At 47.4% G+C, this 13272-nt stretch overlaps 1 protein-coding gene across 1 annotated transcript in view; it reads left to right on the top strand.

Annotated features, from left to right (window-relative positions):
- The window catches only part of LOC105733377 (stimulated by retinoic acid gene 6 protein-like), a 433741-nt gene that overhangs the window by 292344 nt on the left and 128125 nt on the right, over nucleotides 1–13272 (top strand). The window lies entirely within an intron of this gene.

Here is a 13272-nt window from a genome sequence, read left to right as displayed (position 1 = left end):
CTTTCGACAATGCCCTAAATTCCCCCTTCCCCCTCCTCCCGCCCCAGGGTGCTGTCCTCACCACGGATGCCAGCAGGCTGTGGCTCAGAGCCATGCCCTCTCTTCCTCAGGCCCCCAGCCCATGCATTTGTCCAAGCCAATTCATTCCAACTCCTTTTGCCCTCACTCTCTCTGACTCAGAAGAGTTTAACACACGATCACCAGAGCCTATAGAGACAGCCCAGGTTCTATTCCCATCTCTGCTACTTACCAGCCAGGTGTCCTTGGCAAGTCCCTTCACCACTCAAAGCCTCAGTCTTCTCACCTAAAATGATGTAATAATACCTATCTCAGCCAGATGCAGTGGCTCACACCTGTAATCCCAGCACCTTGAGAGGCCAAGATAGATGGGAGGATTGCTTGAGCCCAGGAGTTCAAGACCAGTCTGGGCAACATAATGAGACCTCGTCTCTACAAAATTTTTTTTTAAATTAGCCAAGCATGGCAGCATGTGCCTGTGGTCCCAGGTACATGGGAGGCTGAGGCAAGAGGACTGCTTGAGCCCAGGAGGTTGAGGCTACAGTGAGCTCTGATCATGCCACTGCACTCCAGTCTGGGCGAGAGAGTGAGACCCTGTCTCGAAACAAAAAACACACACACACAAAATCTATCTCACAGGTGGTAAGAACTGAGCAGCGCACAGAGCAGGGCCAGGCACACAAAATATGCCCCATAGAAGACAGTGTTGTCAGGAATGCCCTGTCCTCCCTTGTAAATGTCTTGGCCACCAAGGGTTGAGCCCTACCGGTTGGTCCTGTGATGACCCAGCTTTCCAAATAATCCTTCTAAGTGTCCTTCCCAGGATCTTTCTTTTCTACTCATGCCCTAAATGTTGACAGCCCCTCCCGCTGCCCCTCCTCCTTCTCTGCCTGGGTAATCTCAGCCACCCCTGGGCTTCTGCAGCAGTGGGACACCATCACCTCTGAACCTGTGCCTCCAACCCAATCTCTTTCTCTCTCTCTGGAGATCCAGAGGCCCTTCTTGGCCATCTCTAGCAAATTCCAAAAGGTTACATATATATGATTCTATTTATATAACATTTATGAAATGGTAAAATTTTAGGTATTAAAGACACATTAGTAGTTGCTAGGGTGGGTAGGTGCTGGGATGGAGGTGGGTGCAGTCATAAAAGGGTATATTAATTTCTTTTTCTATTACTTTTTTTTATTTTGATAGGTTATTGGGGAACAGATGGTGTTTATTGGTGGTGATTTGTGAGATTGCTATGCACCCATCACCTGAGCAGTATACACTGCATCCAATTTGTGGTCTTTTATCCCTCACTCCCTTCCCACCCTTTCTCCCTGAGCCCCCAAAATCCACTGTGTCTTCCTTATGCCTTTGCATCCTCATAGATTACCTCCCACATATGAATGAGAACATACAATGTTTGATTTTCCATTCGAGTTAGTTCACTTAGAATACTAGTCTCCAATCTCATCCAGGTCACTGCAAATGCCATTAATTTATTCCCTTTTATAGCTGAGTAGTATTCCATAATGTATATATCACATTCATTGATTGATGAACATTTGGGTTGGTTCCATGTTTTGCAATTGCAAATTGTGTTACTATAAACATGTGTGTGCAAGTATCTTTTTCAAATAATGACTTCTTTCCCTCTGGGTAGATACCCAGTAGTGGGATTGCTGGCTCAAATGGTCGTTCTATTTTAAGTTCTTTAAGGAATCTCCACACTGTTTTCCATAGTGGTTGTACTGGTTTACATTCCCACCAGCAGCGTAGAAGTGTTCCCTGTTCACCATATCCTCACTAACATCTATTATTTTTTTATTACGGCCATTCTTGCAGGAGTCAGATGATATCACATTGTGGTTTTGATTTGCATTTCCCTGATCATTAGTGATGTTGAGCATTTTTTCATGTTTGTTGGTCATTTGTGTAACCTCTTTTGGGAATTGTCTATTAATGTCCTTAGCCCACTTTTTGATGGGATCTTTTGGTTTTTTTCTTGCTAATTTATTTGTGTTCATTGTAGATTCTGGATGTTAGTCCTTTGTCAGATGTATAGATTGTGAAGATTTTCTCCCACTCTGTGGAGTGTGTGTTTGCCCTGCTGACTGTTCCCTTTGCCATGCAAAAGCTCTTTAGTTTAATGAAGTCTCAGCTATTTGTCTTTGTTTTTATTGCATTCGCTTTTGGATTTTTGGTCATGCAATCCTTGCCTAAGCCAATGTCTAAAAAAGTTTTTCCAATGTTGTCTTCTAGAATTTTTAGTAGTTTCAGGTCTTTAATTTAACCTCCCTTATCCATCTCGAGTTGATTTTTGTATAAGGTGAGAGATGAGGATCCAGTTTCATTCTCCAACATGTGGCTTGTCAACCATCCCAGCACAATTTGTTGAATCGGATGTCCTTTTCTCACTTTATGTTTTTGTTTGCTTTGTCAAAGGTCAGTTGACTGTAAGTATTAAGGTTTGTTTCTGGGTTCTCTATTCTGTTCCATTGGTCTATGTGTCTATTTTTATGCCAATACCATGCTGTTTCGGAGAGTATGGCCTTATAGCATAGTTTGAAATCAGGTCATGTGATGCCTCCAGATTTGTTTTTTCTTAGTCTTGCTTTGGTTATGTGGGTTCTTTATTGGTTCCATATAAATTTTAGGATTTTTTTTTCTAACTCTGTGAAGAATGATGGTGATATTTTGATGGAATTGCATTGAATTTGTAGACTGCTTTTGGCAGTATGGTCATTTTCACAGTATTGATTCTACCCATCCATGAGCATGGGATGTGTTCCCATTTGTGTTGTCTATGATTTCTTTCAGCAGTGTTTTGTAGTTTTTCTTGTAGAGGTCTTTCACCTCCTTGGTTAGGTATGTTCCTAAGTATTTTATTTTTTTGCTGCTATTGTAAAAGGAGTTGGGTTCTTTGTTTTGTTTTGTTTGAGATGGGGTCTCACTCTGTTGGCCAGGCTGGAGTGCAATGGTACTATCTCAGCTCACTGCAACCTCTGCCCGCTGGGTTCAAGTGATTCTACTGCCTCAACTTCCCAAGTAGCTGGGATTATAGGTGCCTGCCACCATGCTCAGCTAATTTTTGTATTTTTAGTAGAGACGGAGTTTCACCATGCTGGCCAGTCTGATCTCGAACTTCTGACCTCAGGTGATCCACCCTCCTTGGCTTCCCATGATGCTGGGATTACAGGCATGAGCCATCATGCCCAGCCAGTAGTTGAGTTCTTGATTTGATTCTCAGCTTGGTCACTATTGGTTTATAGAAGACCTACTGATTTGTGTACATTGATTTCGTATCTGGAAACTTTGCTGAATTCTTCATAAAAGGATATATTAATTTCTGATTGCTTCTGTAATAAATGACCACAAACTTAGTGCCCTAAAGCAACACAGATGTATTCTCTCTCAGTTCTAGAGATCAGAAGTCCAAAATTAGTTTCACTGGGCTAAAGTCAAGGTGTTGGCAGGGCTGCAGACTCCAGGGGGAAATCAGTCTTTTGCCTTTTCTAGCTTTGATAGGCCGCCTGCATTCCTTGACTCATGACCTCTTCCTTGCATCACCTTAGCCTCTTGCATTCATCATCACATTTCCTACTTTCTGCTTTGACCTTCTTGCCTCCCTCTCACAAGAACTCCTGTGATTACTTTTAGGGCCTACCTGGATAATCCAACAGCACCATCTCCCCCTTTGAAGATCCTTAACTTAAGCACATCTGCAAAGTCCCTGTAATATTCACAGATTCCAGGGATTAGGATGTGTATATCTTGGGGGATAGTGGTGGTGGCATTATTTAGCTTACCACAAAGGGCTACACAAGGAATTTTGGTGGTGTTGAAACTGTTCAGCAACTTGACTGTGGTGTGGTTGTATCCCATACAAAGACTCACCCAGGGGATAAGACTGTAAAAAACTTAACACACACACACACACAACTGAGTACAAGTAAAATTGGTGAAATCTGAATGAGACATGTGGCTTGTATCAATATAAATATTCTGATTGTGATATTATACTATGGTCTTGCAAAATGTCACCATTGAGGGGAAACTTGGCAAAGTGCACAAGAGCTCTCTCTGCATTATTTGTTACAACTCCATGTGATTCTACAGTTATCTCAGGAAAAATTGTAATTATTACAAAAGGGCTAGGCCAGGTGTGGTGGCTCATGCCTTCATATAGTTTGGCTGTGTCCCCACCCAAATCACATCTTGAATTGTAGTTCTCATAATCTCCACATGTGGTTGGAGGGACCTGGTGGGAGGTAATTGAATCATGGGGGTGGTTACCCCCATGCTGCTGTTCTCATGATAGTGAGTGAGTTCTCAACAGATCTGATGGTTTTATAAAAGGCTTTTTCCCCTTTGCTTGTCACTCATTCTCCTTCCTCCCACCATATGAAGAAGGACATGTTTGCTTCTCCTTCCACCATGATTGTAAGTTTCTGGAGGCCTCTCCAGCCATGCTGAACTATGAGTCAATTAAGCCTCTTTCCTTTATAAATTACCCAGTTTGGTGTATGTCTTTATTAGCATTGTGAGAATGAACTAACACATGCCTGTAATCCCAGCACTTTGAGAGGCTGAGGCAGGAGGATCCTTGAACCCAGGAGTTCGAGACCAGCCTGGGCAACATAGTGAGACCATGTCTGAAAAAAAGGAACTAGACTGAAGGTGTAGCCAATTTGGTTATCTTCTCAGTGCCCTTTCCTTATAATCTTGCAGTCCTGCCCACAAGGATGGGCTGTCAGCTGCCATGGGTTAGAGGCTGAGCTGACTCTCTTGACTACAGGTAATGGCACCAGGAGTAAGCACCTGACCCAAGCTGAGCCCATTAGAGTTCATTCTTCAGTTCTTTGGGAATTTAACATTGGGACACCAGAGACAGCCACCCTGTGGATGGCTGGACTTGTCGTGTAGAAACATGACACTTGGAGTGTCCATGTTCTACCACGTAGAGGGAGGGAGAGGAGACGCTCATTCGAAGACAGATGAGATCAGGGCCCCTGTGCAGAGAGAAGCAGACAAGAGCTGAAGAGGGTGCCCTGCTTTCCTATCAACTTTCCACTTCCTGTTTCTAGTCCTTCTGGAGATGTGGCCTGATTTAGACCTTGGATTTCATGGGATTCCTTGTAGCAAATCCCCTCACTGCCACTCCCTGTCTTCCAGCTAGCTGAGGAGGATTTCTGTTATTTTCAATGGGGACTTTGAGCCATGACCTGCCCTAGCCCCGGGTGCCCTGGGGAGGTTTGTGTGCCACCCCTCCAGAGTTCGGCACAGGGAGGCTATGCAAAGGGTCCTTTTTAATCTTGGACTTTGATCCCACTCCTGTCCCATATCCTGTCGGTCTGTACAATGCAGGAGCGGGCCTGTTGGCTGCCCTGAGAGCCCTCTTAGCTCTGCGGCTCTTTGCAATCAATCCCACACATGGCGCACACAGTGGGAACTTGCTGACTGCTCGTGGTGTGGGGTGGAGGCCGTCCTGAGAATCTGTGCCAGAGGATGGTCTGAGGCCAGTGGGCAAACCCCAAACACTTTCATGTCTAGAGGAAAGGAGACTGAGAAGAGCCCAAGTCAGCTCCCCTAGGCAACCGGGAAACAATTTGCAAGATGGAATTCAACAAGCAATGCCAACAAGATCATAATGACCATATTTATGGGAGAACGTGGAGGCCCGCGCACGGGTTTTCATTATCATGTGTACAAATGTGATGGCTCTGTGCAGCCAGCCTCCCGCTCCAGGCGGCAGCTGTTGGCTGGTGCATGGTAATTTGATGTAAATTGCCCCCAAATATGGTAATTCCCTCCTCTGCCAGGGGAGTTTGAAGTCACAAACCTGGAGATGTTGGCAGCAGATGTTTTCTTACTCCTCCAGGCTACCGGTATTGTGGAAAAGGGTAAAAAGCCCGGAGATAATACTTACCTGCACCACCTCTGGCGTGCCTGCTGTGAGACCTGCAACGCACGTGTCACCTCTCTGAGCCTCAGTTTCCACATCTGTAACATAGGCACGATATCCTGTCAGGGTTGCTTTGAGGAATAGAAGAGATACACCCAGAGCATCCAGTACAGTGCTTTTGTGATATTCTTCTTTCAGACCTCAGTGGTGCCAGTTGTAGGAGCTGGGCAGTCAGCGTGCAAACTTGTCTTCTAGTCCTAAATGGTGGGTTCCCCCAGGCAGAAAACAGGAAGAGCAACATAATTCAAATAAAAGTGAAAGTGCTAGGGCGAAAATGTCTAACCAAGAACAGACTAAGGTTTAATGTCTTTACAATTCAAGAGCTCATTGGAATTTGTAAGAAAAGCATCAATATCCCAATATGTAAATGAGCAAAGGTTTCAAACAGACAATTAGCACCAGAGAAAGACAAGTAACAATGCAACGCAAAGAACGACGTCTTTTCCCCCTTCAGCTTTTCTTTAATCCTTGGTGCAGGATATCAAATTAAAACAACGTCGAGATGGATTTCTTCCCACAAAAGAAAAAATATATATATTAAAAAGAGTTTCTAGTGGAAGTGATACACTTCGCTAGGGAGGTACCACCTACCTGCAGCAGACATTTTGCAAGGCGATCTAACAATATGTACCAAATCAAGATAAATGATCCAGACATCTCACTAATGTGAATTTCTCCTGAAGAGAGTATTCAGTAGGAGGAAAACACCAGATGAACAAAGATGCCGTGAAAACATTTGAAAAATGAGGTATGCATTGTCAGGGGAAGATGAGGAAGCCAGTCGGGAGGTTCCCCACAGAATACTCTGAGGTGCTAAAAAGGGTAGTTGTGTTTTGAGGAGTAGTATACCATGTGGAATAATGTTTACGGTGTATTTTTAATTTAAAAAAGAGAACGCAAAAGGCGATTTATAGCATGATGGAAACTACACACATGTGGCTGTACGATGCAAATGGTGCCGCCTTGCAAAGGATGAGACATTGAGACATTGAGAGGGGTGCGATATCCAGCAAGAGGGAGCCCCCAAGTAGGCATGAGTCCCAAAGGTCATCTCAGAGCAGCAGCAGCAGCAGACAAGCTTTGAGGGGCCCCAAAAAGCAGGCCTAGTGCATGAGGTGGAAATCCTTTTGGGGCAGGTGGCAGCTCAGCTCAGAGAAGAGCCTTCTTGTGGTCAGTGACATGGGCCGGCTCCTGAAGTAGTGAGCTCTCAGGGGCTGGAGGCATGCAAGCAAAGGCTGGCGTAGAGCTGGGCAGCTGGACTGATGTCACCTAGGATGGTTAAATGATAGTAATCCCATGTCTACTCATACCAGCCCATCTAGCCAAATATCCCCATATTAGGCCATTCTTGTATTGCTATAGAGAAATACCTGAGACCGGGTATTTTATGAAGAAAAGAGGTTTCATTGGCTCATAGTTCTGCAGTCTGTATAGGATGCAGGATGCTGGCATCTGCTCAGCTTCAGGGAAGGCCTCAGGAAACTTACCATCATGGCAGAAAGCACAGGGGAGCAGGCACACCACATGGTGGGAGCAGGAGCCAGCGAGAGAGACAGGACAGAGGTGCCACACGCTTTTAAATGACCAGATATCTCAGGAGAACTCACTCACTATCGCGAGAACAGCACCAAAGGGATGGTGCTAAAAGCCTTCACGAGAAATCCACATTAATGATCCAATCACCTCCCAATAGGCTCACCTCCAACATTGGGGATGAAAATTCAACATGAGATCTGGTGGGGACACAGATCCAAACCATAGCAATCCCTAAAAGGGAAACAGAGTAAGCCCATTTATTCATGGAACACAGGGAAGGAAAGCGGGAGACAAAGAAGGAAGGGGAGGGAGGGAAGGGATGGGGGAGGGAGGGAATGAGGGAGAGAGCAAGGGAGAAAAGGGAGGAAGAGATGGAGGGAGGGAGGGAGGGAAGGAAGGAAGGAGAGAGGAAGAAAAGTCAGAGAAAAGTCACATGCTGAGCAGGTATCTAATCCCTTTGTAAACACTGTCAGAAATTTATCTTCCTAATTGAAAAGCCCATGTGGGCTGGTTAATCCAGTCCATGTTAATGAGACCAAAACACATTAAAGCAGATATTGACTCCAGTCATCAGAGAGTCAGGATTGAGGACACCAGGGGGAATACATTGACAAAAGTGAGGCTGGGGTCAGCCTTGGCCCCACGGACATAATCCTGCTGCTCACTCACTCAAACCACCCCACAGAGAGACCCTGTTATCCACCCAGGGCCTGCAGGATTTTTATTTCTTAGGGAGAGAAGGTGCTACTTCCATGATGGATGTCATTGCCCTCCTTAAATGGAAGAAAGTGGCCTTAAAAATAAAGGACTAAATGAAAACATTCACTCTAATAAGTAGAGCAAAACAAGTCTGTTCGTGTTTGATAACTTCAAAGAAATCATTACCAAGCCAGAGAGGGGGCTTCTGGGATGCTGGGGTGAAGTGATGCTCAACCAATGCTTGTCTCCTGCTCATGACATTTAACCCCTCCTACAAAAGGCTAATACTCTTATCCTCAGCCTTGAGCTTAGTAAAAAGTCTCCCATCCTATATTCAATTATTGAGTGAGGCCTGGACCTCGGGACCACACAGACCTTGTTTCGGCCTTGCCATCCCTCGCCTGGACCTCAGGTTAACTGTGCCTCAATTGCCCTGCCCACAGTTTCACTCTCCCCACTCCCTCCTCCATGCAGGCCACCAGAATGTTCTTTCTACTTGCCAGCTCTGATCATGTCTTGCTCCCACTCAAAGACCTTACATGTTTCACATCACCTACTGGATAAAGCCTAAAACTATTTGTCTTAATTCACCATTTTTCTAGCATCAGCTCCTATCACCCTATTCACCACTGTCCCAAATTCCCACTATCACTACATGCCCTAAGATCCAGCCATTGACCTACTAAGAGAAAGTGACTTAACTCACAGGGCTGGACTTAAAACACCTCCAACAGCCAGGCCAACACATTTTGCATTTAGTAGAACATGTAGTCATCTTGTTTGAAGATACTTTAAACACAGAGTATTAGGCTCGTTGCATTGCACAAACTTCTGTTTTCAAATCTTTTTATGTAAATCATCTCATTTAACCCTCACTGCAGCTCTGTGAGGTGGATGTTATGATGTCTGCTCTGCAGATGCTCAGGTAGAAAGGGACTCTGCCAAGGTCCCCCAGAGTCTGGAGAGAGAGCAGGAATCCAGGGACAGGAACCCAACTTAACCAAGTACTTCTTGCACTCTGAGCCTACAGTTTCCAGGATCTGAATTTTCTCCTCTCTTACAGAAGAGGAAACTGAGTCACAGAGAGTTCCAGGAACTTGCCTGCATCCCAAAGCTACAGTGGTGTGTCGGGTAGACCCATATTCACCCAGCCCAATGTCCAGTTCTTTCTACCACATCCCAGCTGCCTTTCTGAGGCAGCCATCAAGAGGCTAAGCTGAGGCTGCTCTTTGCCCTTGGCAGTCATTTTTCACTGGGTCCCAGGAACAGGGGTTTCTGGATCATTATTTAGAATGTGATGGGAAGTGGGCATCGAACCAGACAGCAGCTGTCATGTGAATTGAGGGATTCAATTGTCCTTGAGAAATGTGTGTCCTTTGGGAGCAGCCCCAGACCTCCCTGACCCTTATCTGAAATAACTCATGGGAAGTTCATGGCCAACCCTGAACCTGGTGGCAGAAGAGCCTGAAACACTGGAGCAGCCACCAAATTTCACCTCCAGCGGGTGAAGGGCATTGCATGCCCTCAAGTTGTGTTTCACAGGCTGCTTCGACATCCCGAGACAACACAGCAAAAAGGCATTCTCAGGTATGTTCATTCATTCACAAACATGTCTTGAGAACCTACCCCTTGGCAGGTGCTGTGGGAGACACAGCCCTCGCCCTCAGGCCTCAGTCCAGTGGGGAGATACTCTGGTAAACTGTAAGGAAGAGGCCTTCTTATCCAACTCCTATCCTTCCCATCTGAAGGAACCGAGGCCTAAGCAGGGCCTCCTCTGCTTTCAAAGAAGAGCAGGCTGCAGTTTTTCAGGAGGCTGAGGGGGTCAAATTTCTGTTTTCCTCAAGGCAAACTGTAAGAGTGTTCCTTTGACAAGGTAGTAAAACATCTGTGTTTACAAGAGCGATAGGAGGAAGCCGGCAGCTGTGGGCCTCTGGGGCTGCCTCTGAAGGTGTTGCCTCAAAAGATACAGTCTGAGGTGGGTAGAGACATCCAGCTGCAAACAGCCTGTGGCTGGCCCAGAGCCGGGAGTGCTGGTCTCTTCTTCCTGCTTTAGAGACTTCTGGTCTCCCACTTGTGTGCTGGCCCACCCTGGCACAGGCCCGGTCTGGACTTGCTGCTCACTGAGCAGTTGTTTGATGGATGGATGTCATCTCATCTGTGCCCTTCCCAACACGCAGCTTACCTAGAGATCAGAAGGTTAACTCTGCTCTTTCCCCCTCCTACAGGGTCATATGAAGCTCCTTCTCCTTGTTGTCAAGGCCTTTCACTGCCCCTACCTTGCCAGCCTTGTCTCTCTTCCTCCCGCACTCATGTGAACCCAGATCAAAATTCTTGTTGTTCCCAAACATGAGCTTTCTGTCCTCTGGGGTTTCACTCATGCTGTTCCCTCTGGCTGTAATGCTCTTCCCCACACCCTTTGCTGGCTGTCCTTTAAGATCCTCCTCCTCTCTGCCTAGGAAGATAGAATTGGTGCCTCCTCTTTGAGTGTCCTTTGAAGTCAGTGCTTATCATAGTGGACTATATTAATGTCTGTGCGTCTGTCTGCCAGATTGGGCTTTAGGGCCCCAAGAGCAGGAGATGACATCAGGTTCCTCTGGGCATTCCCAGAGCCTAGCATGGGGCCCCACCGGGAGGGGTGGCCGGGGAATGAATGTTTGGTGGATCTCTGAATCCACGCAATGGGAACGTGTGCGTGGGCATCTTCCTCCCTACCATTTTCAAGTGAATGTCCTAGCCCCTAAGTAAGTCCGGCGGAAAGCATGGCTGTTTTTGGACAGTGAATTGGGCCAGAACCCCGACTCTGAACCAGCCTTTCTTCTCTCTGGTGAGGTGACGGAGAGGGAGAAGGAAAGATCTCGCTCTCCTGAGTACATTTCTTTTCCATGATGCCTGCAAAGGCTCTCTGGTAACACCAGCAATGACCAATGCATGGAAGCCCATGCACATGGCAGGCCAGAGTGGGGTTGGACGTGCTGCCCCGGCAGGGGGTACAGCCCATCAGCCAGAGAGCCCACCCTGCCTCACTGGACAGCACTGGCATGAAGGTTCCACTGTCTGGCTTGTTGACATGAAGCTGGTCCCCAGGCCCAGAGTCCCTCTGGGTGGATATGAAGGTGGGAGGGAAGGGAGACCCTCCCCACAGGTAATCCTCAAGTCCCCAGGTTTCTGTGGAAGCAGAGCAGTAGTAAAAGGCTCATGAGGCGTATCTTAGTCTGGATGAAGCTTCAGTCCACACTTGGGCCCTGGGATTGTTGGCCCCGGCACCCCTTCCCAGATCCTCATGCAGCTGATGCCCAGCTCAGCCTGACACCCTGACCCCAGCACCTTCCACTGGTCCCACTTGATGCTGCTTCCGGAAATAGGAACGGTGATCCTTCCCCACCCCTGCTGCCTCCCAGCTGAGCAGAGGAGCACATGAGGTTATGCGTGAGAAAGCACTTCATAAAGGTGAAGCCTGAGGCTCAGAGAAAGTAGGTTCAGGTTTAGTTAAGATTATCATAGCATCCACTGGGTGCAGTGGCTCACGCCCAGCACTTTGGGAGGCCAAGATGGGAGGATGACTTGAGCTCAGGAGTTCAACATGGTGAGATCCCATCTCTACAGAAAATTTAAAAGTTAACCAAGCATGATGGCACACACCGGTAGTCCCAGCTTCTTGGGAGGTGGGGCAGGAGAATTACATGAACCCAGGAGGCTGAGGCTGCAGTGAGCTTATGATTGCAACACTGCACTCCAGCCTGGGTGACAGAGCAAGACTCTGTCTCTTAAAAAAAAAAAAAAGAGATAAGTGGTTTGTGTTTACTTTTGCAGTCACCCTAGTCATAGGGTCAGTTCGGCTGTGGTTCTGTAGGAAGAGGAAGACATCTACGTGCATCCTCCTGCTTGCTAACTGTGCATGTGTTGCCTGGTGCTTTCTTCAGAAAGTACTTCGTTCATTTCACTCGGACCAGGGATGTGCAGAGGAGACATTCAGATTATTCTGCCGCTGCAACTGCTCTAACACCCAGGGATATGGGCAACAGACGCTGGGTCATTGCCACAGAAAAACATCAGCCCACTGCCGGGAGCAGCCAAGGAGACAGAAAGGAAGGTGACCCCTGACTCACTTGCATTTTGCAGACCTCATGGGAGTGTGTCGACTTGGCACCTCCAGGGCCCTAGCTGCATGGGAGTGGGGAGAGCACAGAAAAACAGAGTCAACTCTCCAGCCTCTCCGACCAGGGGTACAGAAGGGTGCTGAGCAAGCTGCCCCCCAGCATCCACCTCTGCAACCTCCTCAGGCTACAGAGCTAGCCAGGGGTGGGGCCAGCCTTCAGACCCACCTGGCTGAGACTCTGAGCCATGCTCTGGACCACGAGGCTTCTGTGATCTGGGGGTACAATGGTGTGAGACGAATGACTTCAGGAGAACGTTTCTGATGGGTGGAAAGCAATGTGTCCCGCCTGCGTCCTCCAGAAAGCAGAGTCAACACAGCCAAGTACAATCCAGAGAGAGACGTGAGGGGCATGGAAGGGAGGCAGGACTGAGGGAGAGCCACATTGAAGATGTCCTTTTTCTTTTTTTTTTTTTTGAGACAGGGTCTCACTTTGTCACCCAGGCTGGAGTGCAGTGGTGCGATCATGGCTTACTGCAGCCTCAACCTCCTGGGCTCACATAAGTCTCCTCCTAAGCCTTCCGAGTAGCTAATTTTTAAAAATTTCTTTGTAGAGATGAAGTCTCACTGTGTTGCCCAGGCTGGTCTAAATACCCAGTCTCACACGATCCTCCTGCCTCGGCTTCCCAGAGCACTGGGATGACAGGCGTGAGCCAGTTATCTGTTCTTGGTGTAATTGCTCCTCCTTTCATGGAGGGCTTACTTGGAGTCAGGTCTTCACTCTGTGGTTCTGTCGTTCACAAAACCTGACTTGGACTAGTTGGGAGTAATCCCACTGAAGAGGTGCCAGTTGGACTTCTCCTGAGGCCTGGGGATCCCCAGGGCTGGCAGAGGCTGGATCCCCATACTACGGCACTGCAGAACCAGAGATGCCCCAAGGCTGAGAACAGGAAGAGTCTGCAGGCTCCGGCAG

Source organism: Aotus nancymaae, unplaced genomic scaffold (genome assembly GCF_030222135.1).
Source record: "Aotus nancymaae isolate 86718 unplaced genomic scaffold, 86718_ANA_hifiasm-v0.15.2.pri h1tg000003l, whole genome shotgun sequence".
NCBI lineage: Eukaryota > Metazoa > Chordata > Mammalia > Primates > Aotidae > Aotus > Aotus nancymaae.
Note: the sequence above shows the minus strand (reverse complement) of the source record. Positions and strands in the feature narration are given on the sequence as shown.